Source organism: Aptenodytes patagonicus, chromosome 15 (assembly GCF_965638725.1).
Source record: "Aptenodytes patagonicus chromosome 15, bAptPat1.pri.cur, whole genome shotgun sequence".
Taxonomy (NCBI): domain Eukaryota; kingdom Metazoa; phylum Chordata; class Aves; order Sphenisciformes; family Spheniscidae; genus Aptenodytes; species Aptenodytes patagonicus.
In genome coordinates, this window is record NC_134963.1 from 824146 (window position 1) to 849680 (window position 25535).

Here is a 25535-nt window from a genome sequence, read left to right on the forward strand (position 1 = left end):
AATGGACTACTGATGAATTTTTAAGACTGCATTCCAAGAAAACTGTTTCTTAAATAAATTATTGCTCATTCTAGGGAATACAAAGTGACTGACAATAAATCTAATCACCTGTCTCATAAGAAATGTGCTTGCCAATGTCTCCCACTATAAAGCACCAAAGCAGGTTTGCTTGGCACCAAGACAGCAGGACTGCTTCAGTCCAAACAGCTCCCCAAGAGATTACCCATGCTAAATCACATTCTACTTCTTCCCTCTGCATCTCGCCCTCTTCCCTCCCAGCCCCACACCAAAAGCCACCGTCTAAACAAAACATAGCAGGAAACGTGTGAATGGCCTCTAACAGCAGCCCGGCTCTCAATATTAGAGAGCAAAAATGTGACAGCAGGAAAGAAACTGTGCAGGAGGTCTCTGGATAACTACAAGTCCATTTGAACACCAAAAGACACAAACAAGCCAACAAAGCCAGAAGCCGCTCCATCTGCTGTAAATCTTCCAAATGGAAGAGATTCCAGCAGAAAGACAATTTTCCCAAGTGCAATGCAGTTACTGTGCTATTTCAAATACCCAAGTGAGTTCACCAATGGCTTTTTTTTCCAAAAGTCCGTTTACTTCACACATTATCTGTTTATTTCGTAAGACTGAGCTTACCACCCTTACTTGTACATGGACAGTCCTCACACAGACTGGAAACACAGCAGGTAGACTTGGCTAAGCCAGCGTTAAACTAGCAATAAACAGTAGAAAGAGAGGGAAAAAAAAAAGATGAGAGAGAGCACTTGGATACTAGGGAAAATGCTGAGTAAGAACATTTCATCATCTCTGTTTGGCATCCGCATGGTCACTACTGGGACAACCTGTTCAGCTCTCATATCCACAGCTGTGGAGGGATGCAGATACACTGCAGTGGGCTCACAGCACAGCTAACAGAACAGCCGAAGAGAAGGATCAGAAAGGTCTCTCATCCAGCCCTAAGGTCCAAGCTATTCTCCTCAAAGAGAAGGTCAAAGGGCGATTTGATTACAGTTCAAGTGCCTAAAGGTGTAATGGAAAGTTGCTAGAGAACCCTTCAGCCTCACACATAAAGGTCTAACTAGCCCCAATGTCAGGAAGCCAAGGGCTGACAAGACACACACGCACATTTTGTTTTAATTTTTAGACAGCAAGCGTGAGCGGTGCAAGTAAGAAAAACTTAAATGATAAAATTTTGCTAACCACTTAACAGGTTAACCTATTTATTTCTAAGAAATATGTTCCTATTTAATCAGAAGCCTGATAATGGAGAGGTGCTTATGTGCATGCACACAACTACTCCTACTTGACTGCTACACCGCTCTGAAGGTTTTTCCTTCTAAGAACAAATTATTTAAAGCTTGTGAAGGACTCCCCCCAGCTAAGTATACTTAAATGCAATAAAGAGATTTTTGTCAGCCAGGGAAGGGGCTAATGAAGGTTCCCTGTTCAGCAATGGTTTTGGCTTAAGGAGTTCCCTCTCCTCCCACCAGTGAACGATGGTGAATCCCCTTCTCAGCCGGGCCAGCAGTACTTCAAGTAAGGCCAAGCTGCAAACCAGAACATTGTGTCAACTCAACTGAGAAACCACCATCACCAAGGAATGACTGTCTGTCCCATCCCCCAACCTCTGGTATCCTACAGCACAGCTCCCAAAACCTGCTGTGCCAGCATAACTGAGATGGCTGTGTAATAGTAGGAACCAGTGACTGAAGGAAAGGGGAAAAAAGAAGAGATGAGGACCATTTATCCAGGCACTGTCACGTAGAAAATTAATGGGAAACCACTGCGTCCATTCAGCGTATAATAAGAATGCTAAATATTGACAGTCAGGCCATTTACCAAAGACTGCTATTACTACATGATGAGCATGAATCTCAGAAAGGAAAAGTCATTTAAGCTAAGGTGGAAGTCACTTGCCCAGAGGTAAATATCTTCACTAGTAAAGTAAAATAGCTCTCAATTTCTTAGTTAAACGTGTTTGGCTTTTTTTCATTTTACATCAGCTCTGGCTAAGTGTTCCACATGCTTGCTGGAAATATGCATCTTTCTGTGACCACTCTTATTGGCACTGTGTATATAGTCAGCACTTCTGGATTAAAGCATTTGAATTGTAACATCCAATCACATTTGCCAACCATCCAATTATTTACATAGTATCTTTTTTATTATTATTTCTGATGTGCTTTTGTTTGGCACTTCACAATGGAATTCAAATATGATAACGATTAAGACGAGACACAGCCCCAGAGCCAGCAATCTAAGTCACTTTCAAACGGGTTCTCAGAGGGCTTTTCAGAGAGCCATTTCTCAATTAAACACACACAGATAACAAGAGATCATGCAGGATGAAATTAAGGACTTGCTATTAATGAGCATCAGTCAGAAAACTAGATTCGTGCTCTGAATACTGTACTTCCCTACAGTTGGCAAGACAAGCTGCAAGATTGCTGTTGCAACCCAGGGACAGGACAACCGTGTTTCACTCCCACTCCTTGTTGTGGTTTTATGCCAGGAAAGGGAATCTTTAATTTTTCCAGAGAAGCCCTGCCAAGCTGAGGCTGCAAATAGGATATGGTGTGTTAGTAAACTTCTAGCCAGCTTGCTCATACCCTGGCCAGAACTCTTCAAAGTGCCTAATTCCCTACGTACACGCTGGCAGCAGTGACTACCTCGCTTTCATGCAAACCAGGCTCCTGTGTTAGACTCCCTTTGTTATTTAGGATTGCGCAGGATATGTGGCACCCAGATACCCAGCCTTGCCTTCTCTCCTTTATACAAAAAGGAACTGCTTCCATAAGACCCACCTCCGCTACTAAAATTTTGGCAGAAATAAACTGGTTCTTACAGTGAAACTCCCATAAGTGCATTAGAGGAACAAAGTTCTCCGTAAAGCATTAGCAGTCCTTGTATCATCTATACACACAGCTGTCTTTCTCAGAGTTCAAATGAAGTTGTTTTATTTTTCTTCCAACTCTTCACACAGAATCAAAGAATAAACAGCCCGTCATCCCACCCACCTTTTTTTAAACAGTTGGACAGACTCGATCAGTACAAATTTAGCAGCAGCGAGCCCACCGCCAGTGATGAACACCCTGCCATAAACACTGTTCCTGCCCCCAGGGCTCACCCTTAGCACAGCACTGGGAATGTCCTTAGAAATACACACCAGCAGGGTTCATTCTTCTTTGGTTTTCAGCTTTTGGGTTTACCCTGTTTCTAAGGGGAGAACGGTATCTTTTAATCCCTTCCCAGAGTCCCCAGCAGCACAAAAATATCTCCAAAAAGGTGCTGCTGAACCCATGAGTCAGGTTTGCTGATCTGGACTAACCCATCATTCATAATGATATTCTTAACAAATGAGGACATCCTCAAGAACAGTCTGACAGAAATCCAGAACATTCCACAGCTTGACTTGTTAAATCAGGGAGTACAATAGTTATTAACAGACAAAACAATAAGCATGGAAGAGAGTAAGTTTGGCAAAAAGTTGCAAAAGCAATGCTGGGAGCCAGAAGCACACCAGGAAAAGATGGGCAGAGGAGAAAAGCATTACAAAATGCACAAGTCTATCCAGGGAAGGGAAACACAAAACAATAAAGCATGGCAGGGAAAGGGCAGGGGAGAACAGGAAAAAATGAGAAAAGACAGAATCCATAAGTGGGAAGAGTGTCATGTGAAAGCCACTGATTTGGCTTTCACATGAAAAAAAAGTGGTAGAAAAGGGGAGGAGGGGGGAAGTACGAGAGAAATATTTCAGTCTTTAATTTCATCATTTTAACGCTGCTTTAGTTCACCATATAAATCTTTTGATGAATAGTAGCTCTCTCCAGACATGGCAGTATATTAAGATTCTTTTTTAAGGCTTTCCAAACAACACAATGTCATTCTTTGGCTTTTTATGTGGATTGCCTAGACTATGCTTTTGTTGCTAAGCTCTCATTAGATGAGTATCTTGTACTAGTACTTACTGACAGGGAGATTATAAAATACGAGAAACCTGAACCCAAGTCCAGCATTCAATTTTACACAAGCAAACACTCACAAGCAACAGTACAATGCCTTGCTTGTGACTTAGCGATACTTCTGTATACATTCAGGATGAACTGATTGTGCCTGAACTGTTCCACACCAGCGTGTGAGCAATTCATTTAGGAAAGGACAGAAAGGGTCTTTTTGAGACCCTCCCGGAGAGCACAACTCCGGACGTATCACGAGCCATCTCCCACACCAAAAGCTCGTGGGCCAGCCCCACCATCCTCAGCCTCCCAGCAGGCTGGCTCACTGCGTCTGACGCACGAGCTCAGGAGCGCTGCCCTGAGCCACAAATACTGGGGAAGCGCAAGAACCGCACAACACGGAGAGGGAGCCAAATTAGTAAATCTTGCTTACAAGGGATGACGGTTAGCACGTCAAGAGGAGCAAATGTAACAATCTAGCTATCTGGGTGGAAGACAGATACCCATCCTGAACAGCAAATTCTGTCAAACACCAATGAACACTTGACACACCACAGGCGGAAAACTACCCTGATTCTACACTTAATTCAATTATCCATGTCAACAGTGACCAAACACATCAGCATTTACAGCTTTCCACCATTTATCAGTTCACACATGTGGAGATTAAATCAACTTCTGAATAAGGAATCATCAGCAACTGTGATCACAGAAAATAAACCAGAAAAACATTTTTGCCAAGAAGTTTAAACTGAGTACACACCTCCATTTAGAAAATTAAAGGAAACCTAAGGATAAACGTATCATTCACGTAACAAAAGCCACCCAACATATAACAACAGGCTCTTAGTATACATCTAAAATGTGTTTGGAAACCCAGAAAATACACCAGATAATGTGCTCTGTATACCCTCAGCAGCAGACGTTACAGCTATTCTTAATCCTAGCTTTGTAAACCTTGTAGACATAATTCATTGTGCTTTTGGATCCGTAATACTTTGCAAGGCACTGCAGTTTGCTGGCTTATAAACATGCCCCGCCAGCTCACTGGGTAGAAAGATTCCTGCTGACTTCATGCATCATTTCAGTTGCGCTCATCAGGGATTAATAATTTTCCCTGCTAAGGATATAGGCTGCAAGTACTAAGTAGAAAAGGTTATGCATGTGTCTGAAAAAGACCGGTGACATTTTGATAGGTGATATTTGACTATACCAATAAAGACATCAAATATAAATTGTACTAATGAAAACCAGGGTCCTTTGTTAAAAAGTAAAAAGCACATAAACAACCCAGAAGTGACTGAATACTGCTCAGCACTGCTTAGAGCATTGAATCATGTTCTGAAATAACCAAATGATTTCTTATTTATTTACAATTCACTATTTATAGGTGCATTCAGAGAGTTTTTCCTTGAGAAAGGGAAACAGGGCATGTGGCAGCTGTTCTATCATACTAATTTATACATGACCACAGATATTAAAACATTAATAAAAGATGCTTTATTCTCAACTAATTAATTTCAAAAATATCAAACTTCTTGACAAGCTGCTCAAGTAAGTCCTTCTCTAACCCAAATACCTGCTGCTCTTTAGAAGATGAGACATTTAAACTCGGAGCTCTCTACTTTCTCCGACCCACCGTGAGCAGCCGTGATTGTATCAAAGTGGCACGACTTCAGAAGGTACGCTGGGGAAGGCGCAATACAAGGCTACTACTGGGAAATATACCTCTTCATACAGTATTTGTGTCCAGCCCTACCGCCTCCATTCATTCTGCCAGTCATTTACAATACAGGAAGACAGTCAGATTCACAATTAATTTTATTGGCAAGAGAAGGTCAAGTTGTCCTGTACTAACGATGTTTTGAAAATTCCCAAAGAAAAACTGACAGCAAAAGCCATATAAATACATACAGTAAACAAGCACTGAAGAGGCACTTCACTATTTCTTCCGTGAAGCTCAAATAGGATATTTAAATTTCAAATCTTTTGGAAATTTTACTGCTTTTTAAAAGACATAATTGATAAAATTACTTTGTCATCATAAAAGCATTTTATACCCATAACTTCTCCAAGACAAAGAGAGATCATCAGATAAGCCTCTGTATTCTTTGCAGACCTTCATGAAGAAATTTCTCCTCTTTTTCACATAGTTGCACACATACCACAAGAAATAAGACTGTTTTTTAACGGAGAGTATTTCATGTAATGAGAAGAACCCGAGAAACCATAAAGGGAGACTAATTTAAGCATTTCTGGTTCAATCCTCGACCAGTAAGGTCACATCTCAGCACACTGCCAGTTCTGAAGCACTGCCATATTTTGCAATGAAGGTGATTTTCTATCATAGGCTATTTGCATTCCAATAATAGGTTTCCATCTTTATACTCAGCAGGAAGTAAGCAAATACCAATATAAATCCATATAATTAGTCTAATGGAATTTTACACAGTTAAAAAAAATCTTCAGAACAAAATCACTGAGCAAATTGCTTCAAGAACATTACCTTCACACCTGCAGCAACACCACAGCAGAAGAAATCGTCAGTGAAATCCATTGCTTACAGCATTAAGCAGCATTTTGCAGTTTCAGCAGTCAAGCAAGTTCAAATGGTCAGTAGCAAATAGCTTTTGTGAACCATTTATATCTTGTAACTACTAAAAAAGTTTCACAAGAGAACTTATTAGTTGTCAGGACCAGGTCAAGAGATTTTAAGATCTTCACCGTCAATCACCATACAACACCACAAGCATTAGTTTACTGTTCTCTCTTGGAGCTATATGATCTTGATGACAGACCACTGGACGTTTTTCTAAAAGAAAGTAAATTAAATGGACGCTTGTAATTCAGCAGAATTGCCCCGCAGTGCCTATTAACTATTCAGCCTACAATGCTCAAGTCCGTGCAGTACCACATACAAATGCAAACAAAGCTGTTTCATATTAAGAGGAAGGCACCGACAATACACTACCCATTCATGCAGCAGCTCTTTTTCGCAAGTGTATGTATATGCTTCAATACATAAAATAGCTACATTCAGAGCTGATAATTCCACATGCACACCACTGATGAAGTGTGCTTCTAAAAACAAAGAGAACGTAGACTGCCGGGAGCTGGCCAGGCTCAGCTAAGCAGTCCACAGGGCAATGGTGAAAACCGGCATGTGTTGACATCAGTTATATGTGAGAACGCTGGTGGCTGAGACACAGCTTATACATTAACTGCAGTCTGCTTTTCTAAAAGCCTGGCAGCAGTAGTCTAGAGGAGGCAGTCCCTAGCCTATCAAGAGAAAAAACAAGTAACAATTCAGGAAAGCATATTCACTATCCACTCATGCATGCATGCAATCTTAGGCCAAACAGCTGATGTGCTAAAAGGTTTTCCCCAGAGGAAAAGTGTTTATTAATTAATATCTACTGAATTAGTTGGTTCCCCATATGCTCTGCTGTGCTTCTAAGACTGCAGCCCTATCGATATGACTGGAAGGTGTCAGGTATGGTGACTACCCAGGAAGTTCATCAGGACACTTCAAGTCAATCCAAAACACTGATTTACATTTTTCTTTTCACCAAATTCAAAGCGTGTCCATCTACGTAGAAGTCACGGAAAATGCATCTAAAATCTCCAACCCATAATCACTTAAAAGAAAAAAAGCCAACACATGCTCTTACTTCAAACACAAGTGTGGCATATAGCAGAAAAACAGAAGGAAGATGCTGATTTGAGGCCATTGGCTCATCTACCGGCCCATTACCTGCAGTAACCCTGGTGTTCCTTTCACACACTTACCACTACACTCCTTACACCAATCTATTCCCAGTAGCTGGTGCCACTACTACCAAACTAATCTTTACGTCCACCATATCCTCTCCTCCTACTCCCTTTCATCAGCGCCAGAGAAGTATTTTTGGATTCTGACTACACCTGGCACAAGTCTGTACAGTGACATCATTTTGCCAATGTTATCCATCTCATTGAGAGACTTTATTCATCACACGTCAGCTGTCAGCTGGCAGGGTCCACGACTCCGGTCATTCCTGGTATTGCAGTCATCCTTCACCAGCCTGTCTGTGTAAGCTCAGGCTGTAGTAGCAGAGGAGGGAGAGCAGTCCTACGACCATCTCCTCTTGTAAACACGCGCTAGCACAGGTTGTGCATTCTCATCCATGAGGACAGATTACTCACCAAGACGTTCCTCCTCCACTGCGATGCCACCTCTCCCAAACCCCCTGGATGCACCTACACAGCGCACAGGCCAGCAAAACCCTTTGTCAGATTAAGGGATGACAAGCACCCATTACGGCAGACTCCAACAGATTCAAAGGTCTTTGATGTTTATTCAGTCCAGGTCTCCAATTTCAGCATTCCCTCACGTACGCAATACCCACTTAGTCCAATTCAGAAACTTGAACACCAACAACTATAATTACCACACCCAGTGCGGAACTCAGACTGCAGCAATAGCATCCATGACACAGATGAAGCTAGCTGCCCCGGGTCCCTTTCAGAAATATTCTAAAGTCAACATCTCTAGAAGAAAAGCTCTGTCCCAGCTGAATTAAAATACTGCGTTCCAAGGTTTTACTACTGTAACACCACTACACCACCACACTGTCTACTGCAAGCTGAACAGGCCCAAGGACCAGACATTTGACCATTGTTTAGACAGAAACTGCTCTCGCAACATCAGAAAGGTCTTGGATGCAGCTGTAATACCATACTTAAGACCTCAAAAAAAGGAAGTTGAAAACAGCTTAGCTGTAGAACTTCAACAAGACAATTCTGCTGCAGGAAACGGTTAAAGCACGACACACAAGAAACATTTATCAATATGCACAGGTGTGATTGTAATGCACTCAAAACTAGCTTCCTACACAGGAAGTTGCCACCAGGTCATGCTGGTAAGAAACAGAAGGGGCTGTAGAGAGGCTTAAAAATTGCATTCCTAAATCAGAGGCCTTGCTAATAATAATTTCTTTACAAGTACATAATAACTAGAACAAAAATTAAAGCTACCTTCAGAGAATAACGTTTGCTGTGAAGCAGGCTGCAAGTGACAGTCAGCAGGCTCTACGCTACTTGTCTGGCAAACATATTTTCATTTTATACTGGGCATATGACAAACAAGACTTTTGAAGTGATCAGTGTAAAACATTAGCACACAATGCAGTGGCTAGGAATGCAGCAAATAAAAAAGGTGGGAAGACTCCTCCTGTCTGGGAGAGTTGTTTCTGAAAGATTTGCAACGTGCCACATGGAACTAGGTACAGCATTTCATCTTTCTGAGAGATGACAAATCCCTCTCAAAGCTATGAGCTGCTCCTCTTTAATTCAGAATATCTGCCCCATCCAATGATTAAATCCTTTGACATTTCATTTAGGAGGAGGTATTTCTCTTCCAGACAACTAGTAAAAAGCATACAACAACAAAAATGATAAATGTTCAGTTTCGAGCCACTCTGATACAGCATAAGCCTACACAAAGGATTTCAAGAAGGAGTAACCACAGTACCCACAACATCATGTCAGTCAATATAACCTCAGCAACCCCCCTGCATACAGACTGAGCTGTTCCTAGAGGCACCTATTTGCTCCTCAAGGATTCAGGCTTGAGGGTATCTTTTCCATGCACTTCACTTCGTTTTGGTTCACTACCCTGCATGCAGATATGGAAGACTTCATAACACATTTGCTGTCCACCTGGAAGACATAAATGATTAATTTCCAAGCAAATCAAATACAGACAGCTCTTGGGCTTTCCTCTGTTTCTTCATTGCCTTCTTTGAAGAAAAAAAGAACAGAAACATCATGTAAAATCCAGCTAGAGATACTAAAAAATTGCAGTATTTTTCAGTCTCGACACAATAGCTGGGGATTCAAAGGTTTTAATCAAAACCCATGGATTAGAAGAAACGATTTCAAGTACACAAACTGCATGCCAGGTCAAATCTTGTCTCCTGTCATACGAGGTAACCATTATACAGTGGATTAATTTGCAAACATTATTTTAACTGGGTTTTATATAAATCAGACTAGGTGAAAAGATGCGAAGATGTGATTTGGCTTCACCCCTAGAAGCACAGACACTGAGGAGCAAGCGAGGCCTTATGAGGTCCATGCTGAAGGAGGCTCTGCATGCAGAGACAATTCAGTTGGTGGTGAAAGATTACATCCACCGTGACTCGCCACCCAGTCCTTTGAAAGATGTCATATTCGTTCTTTCATGCCTGCAGTGCAGCTCTGAGGAATGGCTAAACATAGCCCAAGGGCAACCAACAACAGAAGTGACACACTCACTTCATTAAGCGCCAGTTCAGACCCTTACAGACAGCTCTTGCTCTAAAGGTATTTCAGAAGAGCTAACTCAAGCAGGCCACGAGAAGCTAACGCACCTCAACTGCCGGAACATGAAAGCATCTGACGAAGGGAGGGGGGGAAATACCAATTAGGGATTAGTGAAAAGGGAAAAAGTCACAGCTACATTTTCATTTATCTATAAATCCATGGTTTGTGCAGTCAGTGGAACCAAGCCATTTGATTTAGATTTATCCCACCTATCAGTCTCTCTGCCCTTGAAAAGGAAAATACTGTTCAGGTTTTTCAAGACAGAGTTAAAAGGAACTTCCTGCAAAGATCTCCCCAGACAAAAAGCACTAGTGACTTCTTGCAAGATATAAATATACCCAAAAACTCTCAAAGTTTCCGACTCCAACTTTTGCTTTGACAGTACAGGTCGTCAGATAAGCTCTTGATGCCTTTTGTAGTTGTACATTACCTGGATGCTGACTGCAGGAAAGGTACAGCTATAGCTTCTCAGAGTAACTCTTGATACAAATACTCTGTCCTGAAGGAAGAACAATGCTCTTTTAAAATAAAATTAAACCACTGGTAAAGCAGAGCAATTACTCTGGAGTGAAGCCACTTTTAATAACAATAAAATCCATGCAAGGACAACTGTAATGTATAAAATTTACACCAGAATAGACTACACAGATCAGCACAGCTATCCTAACACATCTGTCTTTGTCCAAATTCACAGGATTTTTTCCTTGGTATAAAGGCTTGCAATAGGAATTCGGGAGAATATATGGTATAATCTTTGACAATTTGATATATAGAACACACAAAATATCAAAGTACAAAGAAAAAAAAAATAATCAAGAAGCAGCTTTATGGAGTGTGCTTAAATGCTTTGTTTCCTGCCTGAAACTTGCCTCCTGATGGAGCAATCCACGACGACAAATGACAGAAGTGTTTCTCCCATCCAGTTACCATTCCAAATCTCCGAGATGTTCTGGGAACAGTGGGAGGTAACAGTCTTGGGAAAAAATAGGTGGATGACTAGGGAATGCAAAGTACCAAATGGCTGGACTGTTTTAGTAAGGAAAGGCCAGATGAAGATGCACACATAGCGTGCAAAAGACGAGGGAAATAAAATTGCCTTGATTGATCTGATTCAACATTGCTGAAGAACAATTCACAGCTAAGGATTTACTAATAACATTCTCCCAAGATAGGCTTCAGCATGACAGCTGCGTTTTGTCTCTCTGGTGACACGTTTAAAAAGAAAACCAAACCACGCATATAGTACATACAGCAGCATCCACTCCCAGTACTGGTCTGTGCATTCACAGTCAGCTTCCTAAGTCTTTTCCCCTTTGTTCTTCAAAAAAAGAAAAGAGGGGAAAGGTCGCATCTGTGACATACCTTAAAGTATCAGAAACTCGGTCAGCTTTTGCAATAATCTGAATCACTCGTCTGAATCCCCTTGCATTTTCTCACAAAATACATGACTCTTGCACAGAGAGGACGCTGTACTGCAACAGATAAAGAGAAAACCTGCAGAATTGAGGTCAGGGGTTTACACCACTGATAACTGCTATTCTTTTTCATTGGGAGAGGCAGTGGGCTACATGTGGTGTGTGTAAAAGAATGAAAGCTAAAGCAAACAGCTTGGCAAGTCTTGTTAAATTATCTGTACCGAATAAGAATCGTAAAAGCCATGTAACATATAAAGAGACTATTAGGTTCGGTTAAGCCAACATACACTGATCAGGAAAAGACATCAGAATATTGCCAGAAGTCCCAGCGTGAAAGATCTCCAGTTTAGGGTCCAGTCACCAGGTTTGAAGTATCTGGAGTCCTACAGCTGACCAGGGGTTACAAGAAGAATCCATGAGCATTCTAGTGTAAGCAACTCTGCTGACTGATGGCTCAGGCCTAAAAACTAGTTGAGGGAAAAGAAACAGCAGCTCAGAGAACGGCAAAAACATTGACTGACTTCCACATGTATTCTAACAGTACCTGGAATACTGCGTTACAGACATAATTGGATTAGACAGTAAGCCAAATATCAACACTTGATGAATTGATGATCTCTATTACTGTATCAAAGAACCTGAGAATTTTTTGACATTTAAGAAAACCAAGAAAGTATTTTCAGAAGTTGCACGTGAGTCACTTAGAGTCTCTGATGTTCCCTCTCTAAAGGAAGCAGACCATTGTGCTATTTTTCCAGTGAAAGCCACACTGCATTTTCTGTTTGTGGTGTTTATTAATTAAAAAGAAAGGGGAAAAAAATCCTCTGCTAGGGCGCAGCTAATGGTAGAATGAACCACCTCATTCATCTAAATAAAGTCAGCTCTAAAACCTGCAATAACCATTTAAGTGCCTACTCTGTTAATTATTTCACTGTTTATCTAATTCATTATGAGCATCTAAATAATAAGCTCATTCAGCATAAGCTGAGATCAGACATTGAAGACAACAGTTCAGACTATCTAACCTTCTGCTCATTGTGGGTCTGTCCCCTGCAGCCTAACCCAGCAGCTTTATTGGGTTTCTAACCCCCTTGAGCCTGTTCAATCATTCCACAGCTCAATACAGCACAGCTTTATGAAAGCTTCCTCTGTCTCGTCTAACATCAGTTCCTCTATGGCCTTTGTGTGGCCTTTGGGGATGGTCACCTCCGATTTTCCAATTTTATTTCAGGAAAAAAGGTGGCCTTCCAGCATGAACAAGGACAACATTCCCCAAGGGAGAGAACATGTGAATTGCTGTATTATTAACCCACTTTCCTTTTCCTCACTTGTTGCTTTCAAATTCATTATTTTGCATACAGCTGCAACAACAACTGTTCCTCTGAAAATCAGGATTTCCTATAAGTACATAGTAGTGCTCACTTGGGAAACAAGTGCAACACACCTTCGAGAGGGCATGAGGAATTGCAACTGCACCTCCCACATGCCCTTCATTATATCCTTCATCCACTCCCTTTCAAAAAGGCATGGCACTTGTAATTTCCTTAAGAAAAAGACAAAGTGCATTTCACTTTTCCACGCTTCATTTCAGTTTGGCGTTTATATAGCTCAGAAGATAACTACACCTTTTCTGGCAATTTTAACATATGATTAAGTGCACCTCAAATAGGGGCACTTTAACCTTTCTTGGAGATGGCAACTGAAGTCAGCACACGTACTGGCCTGAGAAGTTGTATTAGCAGTTCTAACGCTGTTCTCTTCCACTCCTGAGGAATGATCTAATCTTCAGGTAGAGTGCAATAGCTGGCGCCTTGGAGAAAAATAAAAATGGGGAAGTAACTGTGAGCCTTTCACTTGGTCGACAAGCCCGTGACAACTTCACTCCAAGTGGCAAAACACAACTGGAACGAATCAAAACAAAGCCCCAGCCACACTTGAGTTCCTGCTCAGGGAGTGGTGTTTTCCTCAAGTATTTCCAAACAGCGGGCAGTGTGGGTGGGTGTGGGGAGTCAAAGCCTTCAGTACAAACTGTTTATTTAAGTAACTCCTTTTAATTGTCCTTCCTTGCATAGCAGATTTTAGCCATGGAATCACTTGTGCTCTGAGAAGGGGTGAATACGTACCATTGTGACTGCAATTATAGCACAGTTACTAACGCCGATCTCTCCATTTCTGAAATAAAATCTTCTTAAGCTAATAGTGAATTAAAGCATTAAAAAGCAGTGAAACTGATTTTCCATTTAGCAATAGTAGAGGAACTGCCAAACAGTTTACTCTTGACTGTTTACCAAGCACCTGAAATGATGCAGACCATTACTTCCAGCAGGCACCAGGGATGTTAACCTGAAGATTTACACAGGAGGCAGAAAATGATATTGTAAGACAGCCACAAAAATGCAACTGTACAATAAATATAAAACTATATGCTCTTCTGAGAAATTACAGTAATTTGGGTGTGAGAGAGCAAAAAGACTTAAGTCTGGCCAAATATTGTTAGGACAGCCAGGGACAAATTACACAGCACACCAAATGCCAATTAAATATATTAAACAAAAGCCAACCATCTTGGTCCATAAATTTTTGCCTCCCAACTGCTGTGTAGGCTCATTATTTAGAGCAGCTGTGTTATTAAAAAAAAAAGCTCTTATGCACACACACAATTCTGTGTAGACCTTTGACCTTGCAGTGAAGGACTTAGTGTATATTTAGGCCAGCAGAACCTACCTGACTAGTGTCCCAGATTTAGCACTGAGAGGAAAATTCATCTACAGCATAACTCTATTAAATGAATGTGGCTTCATTTAAGTCAAGAGCCAAGTCTGGCTCATGCAGCCAATGCACAATTAAGTATCAGGTGAGCAAAGTGTTGGAAGGAAGAGAAATTTCTCAACTGAATGTTATGAACCAGGATAAATAAACCACAATGACAAGGGGCATCTTTGAATTACAGCTCCATCACAGTTAAGCCATAGATTCTCAGCCACTTCACAAAACTGAGAAAAAATGCGATCACTTCCCATTTTGCAGATGGGCAGCCGCATGCTGAATGCTATGTCAGCAGCAGCGGGTCGAGTCGAGCTCTTCCCTTTTGACTCACTCCTCTACCCTGGGAACCATTCTTACCTTTCCAAAAGACTAATTTTCCCACAAACTCATGGAATTTACTTTCAGTCTATTTCTTAACAACTCTTAAAAGATCTTTTAGCAATCTCAGTCCAACTCAGGCCAATACCACAGCAGCTACCCTAAAATGAAAAGCCCAACCTGAGTAGAAAGCTTAGTGATGCAGGACACCTTTCATCAGGAAGCCTCATTTAGCTACCACCTACACTGGCATGTCTAAGGCACAGCTCTGCTAAATCCATGTCATTGCAACAGTACAAATGAAGGAACACATTGCTTCCACCAGGATAAAGCCATCAGAAGAAAACAAAAGTCGGGGGGGGGGGGGGGGGGGGGGGGCCGAATCCAACTGGAAGCTTTTATAATTTTTTCTGGAGTGTTATACTACTCTCCCCCACCTCTGAAATGTTTCAGGAACTCACACAAACACGTTAAAAAACACATATTTGAAAAGACAGAAGCATATAACAGAGTTTGTCCTGGAGGCACAAAACAGAACTGGGTCAGAAAATTGGGTAACGTTTGACTTGCTCAGGCCAACACAATCAGGCAAAAAAATGAAGTTTTGATTGGATTATGGCCATGCTGGCTTCAAGCAGTTATCTCCTACACTGACTTCAGTACTAAATGCCTTGAGCAATGACACTATCACGTTCTGCATTTTGAAGAGGATGTGGTTGGTTTCATCCCTTCACGTTTGCACACGTATAGCGTCCCTTCTTTACCCACCAGCAAAGAGGAAAAACCTTTCACAACCTTTTCCTGAGCTTAACTAAAAATCACCTGGTACTTGTCAGCAAAACCAAGAGCAGAGCAGTCAAATGCCATCTTAGAGCAGGTGCTCGAACCTCCTCTCTTGCAACACCCAAGTGTGCCCATGCAGGTACTGCCATTCGTGTTACACCATGCAGTGGATATGAATGGAGCCCCGAGCTTCCCGCTTCTCACCATTTATATCAAACCATTTTGAATATCACAAGTATCTTAATATGAGATGACTTCCCAGTATTGCTTAACCCTGCACTGTTCTGTTTTACCTATTCCAAAATTTACACTGCTTCTCTGCTGCTAGAAAGAGTCCCAGGGGTAGAAATTTTCAGGTCTGTTCCTAATCACCGTTTCTCTGTAATGGGCCTTCTAGTCCCTCCTTTTTTGTTTTTTATTTTTCTCTCCCATAGGAGGAAAGGAGGCAAGATTTATTCCCCAAAAATTGTTGAAACAAGACAGCCAAATGCAGGAGAAAAAAAAAAAAAACAAAACAGAAAGCAGTGGGATGGTAGCAAAAGTGGATAAACATGGAGGTGAAAGCACAAGGGTGGGACCCCGCTGGGAGCCAGTGTTAAGAGCTATTAACAACACGCAGTGAAAACCATGTTTAGACAAACCCTGAGGATACACATCTGGATGGTATTGACAGAAGTGACCTTGCTACAAAGTAGGGACAGCAACAGCTCTCCAATACCACAGGAGATGTCCCAAGCAAACAAAGGCCCTGTTTTCACTCGTATTGTATAACTTGAAATAATTCAACCACCTTACAATAATATTTTACAGTGCACAATCACCACCTTCTCTACAGCCTGAGAAGTTCAAAACCAGCATTCTTTTTAAAGGCTACTTATTTCATAGAAGAGGAAACTGAGGCATAGATTAGCAACAGATGATCCCCCAGTGTTTCAGTGCTTCCAGTTATGCTGAGCTTATGTGACACACTAGTTGTCAGCAACAGCAAGTAAATCTCAAGTGCATCAGTGTCTGACAAACAGATCCCTGTATCTCTCATCATCCAAAGAGGAGACTCTGGTTCTTGAACTTTTCAGGCCACTGATGAGTTAGGCTGATAAAGTTTATTCTTTTTGTGTGGCAGATTTTGTGAAATGTCCCACAAATGGAAGGTTGTCTCTGGAACTCATTTATCAGGAATTTCAGCAATGCTGTACACAGATGTTGCATATCACTTTAGGCTCCTGCTAAAATGCAAAATGTTGTTGGACTCAAATATGAAGGATTAACTACACAGGATTTTAAACTGCAGAACTCCCATAAACATTGACAGCAATTCCGTCTCATGGCAATGAGAATATACCAGCATTAAACAGTGAAACAACCACAGCAAAACACTCTATGGTCCTCTGAAAGTTCACTGGCACGATGTGCCTGGCTATGGCCGCAAAACCTTTCCTCATCTTGTCCTCTTTCCCTCATACTTTTTTTCCTTCCATTTAGCTACAATTCAGATGTTTTTGCTAAACTTTTCCTAAGCATTCCCCATGCCAAAAGCACTTGCAAGTATCTTGCACCAGATACTGTCTTCAGTATCTGGTCATTTTTCTTAAATTCTCAAGATCAGCTACCATTTCTATAGCACAGCGGTTCTAATCGCCTTCGATATTTTCAAACAGCATTCTCTCTCTGCTTCTTTATTGCCCCATCCTACCTTAGCATCTGATGCCCAACATCCATCTCCTTCAGTATGTGACTGAAGCACTCAGCCTCCCATTTAGTTACTCTGGAAAGCCAGCTCTTCGACCAATACATCAGCATGAGCCATTTCTTCCTCCCCTTTCACAACAACCTTTTACAACATCAAATACAATTCACAGGAGCTCTGCCTCAGCATTTTTATTACCAGCCCCTTTAAATCAAATGCATTGGGACAAAATAAACCATCTCACTTATTAGTCCTACAACCTACTGTCCATCACAGCCATTCTTAGCATACCTGCATCTACTTTGCACCATGTTCTAGGGATTGCTCATTTTAAGAAAGTTATAGGGAACAGGACACTGAACTGAAGCGGGACACCTGACTCCACCAGTGGCATAAAGGAGAGCCTGGGGAACAGGGATGTATAGCGACTAACCCAACAGCATCCATCTATAAAGGCAAATAGATATGTTTATCTTCTTTACAAGAAGCTTTATGACCTGTAACTGTTCAAGTTCAGGTTATCTGTAGAGTCTCAGTTCCAATTCCACAAAGCCTAACCTCAATTTTTGCCAGAACTTGCTCTATTAATAGCAGCTTCTTTCCTCCTGGGAAGTATCAACACAATCATCTCTCAGATTCTTTAATATGGGCTAACAACGAAGAAAGGCAAACAGCAAACAAAGGAGACAACAATCCAGCTTAGAGAAGTTCCTACCTTTTAGTTGGCAAGCAAGTGAAAACTCCCTATCTACAAAGGCAGATCAAGTATTTCAGAAACACTCCCCGTCCCACATTTCTTGTTCCTACATACTGAGAGAAGCCTTTTCCATTGGATTAAAGTCCTGCAGTTCAATCTCAGCACTAATATGAACTTCTCAAGTATTTTCTCCCCTTGCAGATCATCCATGTGCTTTTTAAAAACCTTTTTCTCAGAAAAATAAAAAAGTTTTCCTCTAGTCTCCAAACTGAAGCCAGCTCTACATACACCCATAGGTCAAATCTCAAACCCTGTTATTTCTTTACATTGACGTAAAGAAAAGCGTGCCTGTCGTAACAAGTACAAAGCCTAAAGAATTCTCCCAGTCATGTGAACATGAATCCTGCTTAGATGAACAGTTGGAAAACACATCATTACTCTGTAGATTTTCTAGTCTTACAGCCAAGTTTGACTGTCTGTTGTACACGCACTCACATGCTTCCCTTACAAAGTCGCTTCTAGTTCTTTTTGTAGCTCACCAGCTCACTCTTGCCTTCACTTTATAGTGCTCCTTCCGGGGAAAACTGTTTTTTCTTCTTTGCACCCTTGCTGCTGATTTCTGTGTTAATTAATCAATAGATGTGATTCACTATAAGCAATCATTCCTTGTTACTACACGGCTCACCACGGCACCGGTCTTGCCATCTGCTACACTGGTGAGGCTGGCTTGGTACAACAAGATCTGCTGGCAGGCTGCAAGGCAGACAGCCAAATAGCTGCTGGTCTAACAACATCATCATCCTTCTCCGTTAAAAATACCACATCCTTCTCTGACAAAAACAGAGCAACTGTTCTCCAACTGAGCCATCCAAGTCACTCTACTACCTTAGCATGAAGATATATCCCAAGCTTTGAAACAAAATGTTTTTGCATTTGAAAGATGTCAGGGGTTGCATACAGAAACCTATCCAAGTATTTCCCTGTGTTGTCAGAAGGCCAAGTACAGAACAGCAGTCAGTCTGACAGACTAACAGGCCAGTACCAGTTGTCTACAGCAAAGAGCCATTTTATTGGTCAAAAGGGTGGCTTTACAAATAAGTCATTTATGTAGTGGTTGAATGATACCCATAAAACTTCTTTGATTTGATGCTAATTTGATACAGATGAAGTAAGTCACTAGGTAGCCCTCGTTTTACTGGCTTGATTTTTTTCAAGCTTAAAATTTTTCTTTCTAGTTTATTGGGCAACATTTTCAAAAGCACCTGAGTTCTGCTGACACCCAGTATTTCTCCCACCAGTGTTAGCAGATGCACATCTGGAAGGAATACAAATAATGCTACAAAAGCATTATTTTGCTTGCAATAAACAAACAAAGAAACAAGACATTCCACCTCCTATGCACAGGAAAGCACTGAATAGGGCAACCATGGTCTAAGGAGGTGATAAAAGACGGAGCAAAGTGTTTTAGAACCAGCTTCCACAACAGCAGCCTATAGTGACTTGTATGCGCAAGCAAACACGTGGCTGGCATCCAGCAGCACGAGCATAAGGATGGCTTGTGCTTCAGCCAGCTTCTGTATGAACACATCCAACAGCAAACCACTTACTAAAACACATCATAATCTTTTGATGCTCTTAACCCCGTAGGGGCCAGATTCCTCAATATGGTAATGCAAAAATAGTACAGAGGACAATTACGTTAACATGGTTGCATCAATATGATACGGTATGAAAATCCTACACCCTGGATGTTTTGTCCTAATGCAACGCGAAGTACTTTCCATCAGGACAAGGACAGTCTTTCAGTAGTCACATAAGATTTCAAGGAGGGGGAAAATAAAATGTTTTTCAGTTTCTGAATAGGAAAAAAAAAAGCATTTACAGATATTATTTTGAAAAAGGACAACTGAGACCAACTCTTATCTACTTCAGAGACCTGTAAAGGATATTTTGTAATTTCAAGCCAAAGCATATCAGTCTATCATGGGGAGGAAAGAGGAAGGAAAGTGGAAAACAGTTTAATTTCCCCTGCTTATCTGAACACGCATCAAGTGAGCCTTTCAACCTCATAAAAATGGGTAAGGCAGACAGAAAATAATTTAGGATGCATTTAGAATTTATTGACTTGTCCTGGTCATACATTTGATAACATGTCTTGCTGTTGGTATGGCAAGCAAGGAGAATAAAATTAAAGGTGATCTGTGGAAATTGGCGGACTTACTTTTAAGTGGAGCTTAAAACCAAAACAAAAAATCCCTGACCTGTCTTTGGAAAAATACACTCTTAAACACTCCAAAGTAGCTGTATTTCCTCTAAAGTAGTTTCTTAAACAAGAAACGGGCTCCAAACCAGTCCTGATGGCAAGACATGAGATTGAGCACTTCAAGGCTAGTCACTTGCCCTTTCCACCTACAGTTCAACACGGCCAGCAGAAGCCTCATTTACAGGAGCAGAAGCACTCACAACTGCTAACTGAAAGAAGCCTAGTATTTCATGTCCTTCCTGTGTCAGTTTGACTCTGCCTTACTTATTACCTTCCTCTTTAACAAAGTCCCAGTATTTTGTTTGGGGGTGGGGAGGGAGATACTAATTTACTGGGGAGGTGTGGGTGGTTTAAGCCAAGAAGAGTCTGTAAAGCATGGATGCATGATCTCTGGCTTTCTATTACGCAGCAATTCATCCTTTCCCCAATCCTTCCCCCTCACACAGCCAGGATGCTGGCAACTTTTCCACCATGACTTTTGCAATGACTGCTTTGCATGGCAAGGGACCATGCCACTAGCTGCCACTGAAAAGTTATCCACACCTCTTAAGGAAGCTCAGTACGCACTTGAATTATGCGTAGCTCTGGTGGTTCTACAGAAGAGCTTCAAAACCAAAAACTTAAGTTCTCTCAAGGCTCAGGTGCAGAAAGTATGTTAAGAGACACGAGATGCTTCAATTTCTTTGTGCTTTTTTAACTCTTCAAACTTAGGTCAACTTCTCTCCTGGATCTGGGTCATTTCTGAACCCCCAGGTTGCCGACATAGCACACCAACCAGCACACACAAGCAGATCCCAACCTGGAGAGAAGATACGGGTAGAAGAAAATCCAGACACGCTGTTCAGTCTCTCTAGCTTATGTCTGGAGTAAGTCATCTGAATTTGATTGTGTATCAAGAGAAACAAACTAGAACGCCCAATGGCTTTTTTTTAAATTTAGTTTTGAATACACTTGCGAGAAGGGGCTGGGGAAGAAGCCTCATGTTGCAGTGGGAAGCTTTTTGCCTTACAGCTACAGAGAAAACAATCCAACCATTTACAAAAAAAACCAAACACAGCAAATAGCCAAAAGCTCTTGAAAAAGATCAAACATGGTGTTTCCTTGCACTCCACCTCTTGATTAAGGAAGAGGTTTGGGATGCTTCAAAGGGTACAAAATTTTATTGAAAAAGCCACAACCTCAGCACTGACAACAGAACAGCAAAGCCTGCTCCGGGTTCAGCACTGAAAGGTGCCAACCTCAACAGCCTGTCCCCAAAGGATTATCTTTGTAGCCTCCTATCCAATGCTGTTTAACACACCACAGCACACATTTTAGCTGCTAATTCAACTCTCCAGCCGAAACAGGCAAGAGAAGAAAATGGATCATTTCTCCCCAGACCTTGGTTTTAAACCTACAATCATTTATTTATACACAGCAGTGTTCACACATTTATCCCCAGCAGCCTCTGAAACACAAAGCTCAGCAACCTAATATGGATAGCATGAGCCTAGGTACATAGATTGAAGTAGGGCCCATTTAAAAAAAAAAAAAGGCAATAAACTACAAGAGAGATGATGATGTTTCAAGGCATGTAGGCAAGGCTCTCCAACTGATCACTGTGCCAGTTCTTCAACTGAGCCACAACTGAAAAGTCAATTTAATAAATACGTTTCATTTCAACAGGCAGGACACCACCAGGCACCAAGAAATGTTGCAGCTCAGCAGAAAGATAATGCAGCGATCATTGGGTGGGTATAATAGAGGGATTATTTTACAATTACAGCAACAACGAAAAAGCAATTTATACAGTAACACACTGATGTACTGGCAAGCACCTGTCCAAAGGGATTAAATAAAAGTCTGACAGGCTACAGACAGAAGAATGTCTTTAGCAAAAGGTTTATGAACTTCCCTAGACAGTCATATTTCTGTGCAATGTCCCTTAAAGACAGCATTTTGCATTTAGATCCGTTTTAGATGAGAGGCACAATACACAAATAAGAAATAAAGACCGCTTAGAGAAGTCTTATTTATTTAAAGAAAAGGAAAAGCATGTATGAAAAGGATAGGTCACTTTCCATTGCTTCAGAAGGCATACTTCAGTAGCCCCCAAAATATCTTTATTTCTTGGGTTAAAAATGGTCAAGGAACCCCAGAGGCGACACTGGTAGTTCTTGGGAAGTTCCTGCTGCAGCAGTAGCTTTGATAGAATATCTCAGAAGCCCGTAGCAGGGAATACCAAGCAGCAACCATGAGAGAGGACAGTCAGCCAGGAACACCATGTGGATGGAAAGAATGGTTCACAACGTCCCATGTTGCTGAAGCAACACCCCCAGCATTCTCTGAAAAAGATCCACTTAACAGAAACAACTTGCAAGAATAACCTGCAGGTAGTTCAGGCACCCTTCCAGAGCAGGGAAAATCCAACAGGGGGTGGGGAAGTGTTTCAGAAGAGAAATTTGGGTAGTTCAAAGGGAGGGCAGATGAACATTTTTACAAACCACAGAGCTTTTAGCTCTGGTTGATTTATTAAACGGGTCGTCCTCTTTTTACTATCACTTCAGGCAACAGCTGAATTATTCAATGAGCTCCAGTTGACTATGTTGTTTCCAAAACACTTGGGCCACCTCTAGGGGAAGAAGACAGAGGGTGAGGGGGAATAAAAACATGTTTAAAAGACAAATTCTTTAACAGAAGTGGGTCCTATCCATTTACGAGAAGTCTCAGAAGCAGGGAGAGAGTAAGTATTTCTGTAAGCCTTCTGCTAAGGAAACCTGTACCACATAGGCACTGCCATGAACTGGAGATGTGCAGCCCAGCTGTAAAGCTAGCAAAATGAAGACAGCCTTGTCTCTCTAATATGAGCATGTACTGCTGCTCCAACAAAATAGGATACATGGCTTCAACCTTAGTTGGTATCTTAGGGATACCAACCACGTGTTTCCATGTGTTTGGAAATAAACACGTGCTTCTCCCCTGGAAGTTTCCCATCCCCAACAGAACTGTCACAAAAATTTCTCCTGCAGTCCAGTGGAGTGAAAAGTTGTTTTCAGACAGTCCTTCGGAGCTTAGAAAATGCAGCACTTTTTTGCCAGCCCAAACCAGAATGACTCCAACTAGACAGGGAGAACTAGAATGAAGCCAGTCTGTAAGTGAAGCAAATACCAAACTATCAAGCTAATAAAAATAACTTTTCCCTGAATACACAATTTCTGATGGATCACCACTTCCAGGACTCAACTTCATAGTGGCTCATAATAGCATTTAATTAATGAAAACACTGTGATGCTCATGTGATCAGTGGCTAGTTTCCAAATTTCAGCAGTAGCAGAAGTAGTTGGTCATGAAGTAGCAGGTCTTGCAAAACTCTTCCTGACCTAGCGAAGAAGAGGCATTTGCTCCAGAAAAAAGCAGCTTGCTAGAAGAAAGCCTGTTGACAGCAGGGAATCCTGCTATCATTCATGCCTACTCAGTAATCAGAGCTGGTTGCAGGAAAACACAAGAATCAATCAGCATGTCAAGACAAAACCAAATTAAGCCACACACACAAAAAGAATGTAATCAGAAATGTGAAGGGCCTGGCAGCAACTCACTGAAGCCAAAACCACACACAGTTCTTCACTACGCTAAAAAAAAAAAAAAACAAAACCAACACACAAACCACAACCCAAACAAACAAACCCAAAAAACTGATGATAATTTACTCCCTTATGACGTATTTTACTACTGCTCCCAAAGAGCAGTTCCCTTGCAAACTAGGTATGTATACTTCAAAATAAAACTTGAGTTAGTTATGGCTTCTTTCCTCTTTAAAGGTTACAAGAAATTTATAGGCACATAATCTATAAAGACACAATCAGAGCATTTTGACCTGAATAAATTACAGGATTCCACATACCAACTAATTCTCAAATACAAAGATTAAAACCAGAATGCAGCACTGACAGCTAATAAGCACTTTGGACCTTTATAAGGATTTAATGTTTTCTTCTTAGCATGCATGAGAAAATATTATACGCAAAGATCCTTCCAGACTTCTCCCAATTCTCAACATCACTGCCCCTGGAACGGTCGTTTGTATCTACTGAAAAGTGATCCTAAAGAGGTATACATGTTACAGCTAACTATATAAATACTGTTACCTATCTTCCTGAGTTGAAAACAGATGTAAGGCAATAGCAAAGCCTGCTCAAAGACAGACAAGGTTCAGATGTTTGTCAGTTACCTTCTCTGGCCTGGTTTTCTGCTCAGAGTTAGTCTGCAGAGCAGCAAGGACTGGCATTGTCACACCGTCTCACAGAATGACAAAAATTCAGTCCAGAAATTCAAAGGCTACATACAGCTACCCCTCAACTACAAGTCTGTGGTTGGGGTTTTTTTTGGTTTGTTTGGTATTTTTTTTTACATATAGAAATCATAGGCATATCAAAATGATGTGACAAAAGAATGCTGAGTTTTCTAAATAGCTCATAATCTTGGTGATCGAGAAAGCTTCCCAGTTTTCTTTTAAAGTCACCCAGTCTTTCTGGGAATCATGACTTTACGTCTTCAGTCTTAAACTAAATGTCTGAGTTATTTAAAGTCCGCAAATAACTATAATGCCAGAGAAGGATACCTAAAAGTCAATGAAGGGAGAAAATATTTCTCAAGAACATGTAAAAATGGTAAAAGCCAGCAAAGCTAAGAGTCAGAGACAATTAACAGGGACCCAGACCTGGACCCTATAATCTGCTACCCCTACCAAGTACCACGGACCGAGTACCAGAGACTGGTTATTGAATTACCTCTCTTTGCCCTCAGGTTAGATGGAGAAGTAACAGTTTATACTCACTGGATTTATCTCCCATGAAGAATTCCCATTTCTTTCAATTTTTGTCTTGAACCAAAACACTCCATCCCAACTGTTGCATTGTCTTGGGAACGTGATTTGCTTCTTCCTGTTGTATCCTACATGGTTTTTATTACAAAACAGGCAAGATCCTTCTCCAGAAATCTTTTCATTATCTCTTCCTGTGTCTTGATCTTATTAAAAATTCTTCCTAGCTTTTTCTTTGGTAGCTATTTATCTTTTGTACAGATCAAGTCTGTCCATTCCAACAAATCCAGGCTTTTTCATTACTGCAGAAATAGCATTGATGCAGGAATTTTAAAAATGTGGTTTTAGTTTGTGCGTGCTTGTTCGGATAACTATTAACGCAGTGTAAGAAGTACTCATTACAATGATTTCAAAAGGATACTTTAATAGCCTTTATGTAAAAAAAGTTCAAGTTTCTGAATCACCTATGCAAAACAATCAAATCTGCCTTTTTTT

The 25535-nt window shown here is 41.1% G+C and overlaps 1 protein-coding gene across 13 annotated transcripts in view; it reads right to left on the minus strand.

Annotated features, from left to right (window-relative positions):
• The window catches only part of ARVCF (ARVCF delta catenin family member), a 299641-nt gene that overhangs the window by 109909 nt on the left and 164197 nt on the right, over positions 1 to 25535 (minus strand). The gene's annotated exons all lie outside the window — the stretch shown is intronic.